Consider the following 2,781-nt stretch of genomic DNA (forward strand, 5'->3'; position numbering starts at 1 on the left):
GGGCATTTTTGGGATTTTGAGTTGTCCTTAATGATGTTGCAGGGTCAGATGCTGGACTTTGTATGTCCTGCCATAACCCACTGAATGTACTGGGGAAGAGTGCGAACTACAGGGTAAACTATTATCTGTGTAGTGCGACAGTGTCCCAAAAGGTGTTCACCGAGTGCGATGAGTGTGCCGCAATGATGAGGGAGGTTGTTGGTGTGGGCGGAGTGGGGTGGGGTAGTGGGGTTGTTCAGGAACCTCTTACATCTTTTTAGTGTAACATTTTTTTCTGTGATGTATATATCTTCAAAAAAAAATACAATTTACAAAAATGATGTGGTGGGGGTGGGGAGTGGGGTATATGGGAACCTCTTATGTTTATTGTTTTTTTATGGTTTTTTGTTTGTTTGTTTGTTTTTTTACATTAAAAAAGTTAAACCCATATTTATTTACTAGCACTGTTAAATATTACACAAAACATTCAAGTGGCAAGTAATTATAATGCAAGCCCTTGCATGGCAATCCAAATTTATTGAACTATTGATGCTAAGTTATACAAAATTGCACCACTTTAATTAAGGCTTTTAGTTTACATTTGGCCACCTCAAAGTAGTTGTAACATTAGGTTGGTCAATTTAAATACTGTGGCTCCCTGTTGGATAGACACACAATCTTTACACCCAAACGTTAATGCATACAAAGCAACAAGGCATTGTTAAATAAAACAGCAATAGTTACTGTAACTTAGGCCTTGTGACCAATTACACATGATTAAAATTACTTCCCACATCCACATCCACAGTACTCGTCCACCATTTAACATCTCAACCAAAACGTTACACATGTGAAACAATCACTAACAGGCAAAAATACTAAACCTGTATATTTGGTATTGCAAATACACTTATGCATGAGCAAGCAAGGGATTCACAGTGAGAATCTACAGCTGCAGAAGCCTGAAAATGATTTACAAAAATTGTTAAATCATTAAAAAATTGTTTGAAAATATACACTTCTTGTTGTAGACCCCCACTGTACACACAACTATAAACATTGTTCCCTATGTAAACAAAAAAGGAAACATATAATAAGAGATTTGAAAAGTCTGGACATTTCCTTCCCAACAGATATTAAAGGCAATGTCTTTAATCTGAGACATTTTACTGAAAGGACTATCATATTTTAAAGACAAGATCATTGTCTCCACAGGTTTTTCAAAAATTAAAAAAACTATATAGCTGCGTTAATCAAAAAGCGCTTATTTTGTACAATACAATGATAATGACCTTGAATTTCTTAAAAAAAATTACAATAAGCTACAAGTATCAAAGAAGCGAAGTTATCTGGAGTAGTCTATATAGGAGCTCTTTGGACTTTCTTTTATTAAGCTAAAATAGTGGTGCTCTTAGGATTTACATTATTGTACTCTCCAATACAAAGTTTATGGGGCGTGTTAAAGTATACAGTACACCATTTTCATACATGTACAACATTGGTGGATGAAGAATGTCTCTTAAGCAGTAATACTGGACATAGCCTCTGGTTTTACCAGCTGCATACTCTAGGACTATGATATAAGTAAAAATCTCTCTTGTGATACTGGAAAGTGATTAGAATGTGCAAACTGATGTAGTAGCTTTCATCCGCCTCTTAAAAGGGTACCACCACAGGAAAGTCCATTTAAGATGTTGGTAGGTTTAACAAAGTTGGAATGCTGGCACTGTTGAATTGGGCAACAGTTCTTCAGACCTGGCTCAGAGCTACAATGCATTTAGTATATTAAAGCAGCTGACATGATGTCTTTTTGCGAGCCTTCCCAGGCACTGGAGTTTTTCTGTTAATTTGCCGTACTAGGTCATAAAAGATCTCATTAACATTTATTTTTGATTTTGCAGAAGATTCTAAGAATGCACAGTTATTCCATTGTCTTGCTAGATTTTTGACCTTGCTCCTTTCCTACAACTCTTTCATCCTCCAAGTCACACTTATTACCAACCAGAATCATTGGAACATCATCAGTGTCTTTTACTTGAAGAATCTGTTCTCTCAGATCTTGTAAATCATTAAATGTGGACTATGCTGTGATGGAATAAACTAATGCAAAGCCTTGTCCATTTTTCATGTACAAATCCCTCATTGCTGTAAATTGTTCCGTTCCTGCAGTATCCAAGATTTCAAGCATACACTGTTGAGCATCTACTTCAACTTGCTTTCTATAAGAATCTTCTATCGTAGGATCATATTTTTCAACAAAAATTCCTTGAACAAACTGCACGGTCAGAGCAGACTTTCCAACGCCTCCTGAGCCAAGAACGACTAGCTTATATTCACGCATGGTGTGAAGTTGTCAAAATCTAGTACCTCTCGCGCTGTCACCGGGTCCGCGCAGCCAGAGTCTCCCCGCGCCTCGCGCTCCCTCCGGGTCACTGCTCCCGGCGCCACGGCTGTACTGCCGCTGCCACCGCCGCTCCGGCTGGTTACACGCCTGACTCTGGGCGAGGTTTCTGTTTTTTAATATAACATTTTATATATATATATTATATAATTAAATATAAACTTTAATTAAAAAGAGAAAAAAATTTTGAAACTCTTAGAAGAAAACATAAGAGTAATTCTTTGTGTCCTTGGATTAGACAATAATTTCTTAGATATGACACTGAAAAAACAGCTCACAGAATGGGAGAAAATATTTGCAAATCATATATCTGATAAGGAACTTGTACCTACAATACATAAAGAATTCTTATTGCAAAAATAAAAACCAAGCACAAATTGTGCAAAGTATTTGAATAAACA

General features: G+C 36.7%; 1 pseudogene; it reads right to left on the minus strand.

Moving 5' to 3' along the window:
• Positions 1-481: 481 nt before the first annotated feature.
• LOC101441391 (ras-related protein Rap-1b-like) lies at positions 482-2,483 on the minus strand (annotated as a pseudogene).
• Positions 2,484-2,781: the final 298 nt, after the last annotated feature.

Source organism: Dasypus novemcinctus, chromosome X (assembly GCF_030445035.2).
Source record: "Dasypus novemcinctus isolate mDasNov1 chromosome X, mDasNov1.1.hap2, whole genome shotgun sequence".
Taxonomy (NCBI): Eukaryota; Metazoa; Chordata; class Mammalia; order Cingulata; family Dasypodidae; genus Dasypus; species Dasypus novemcinctus.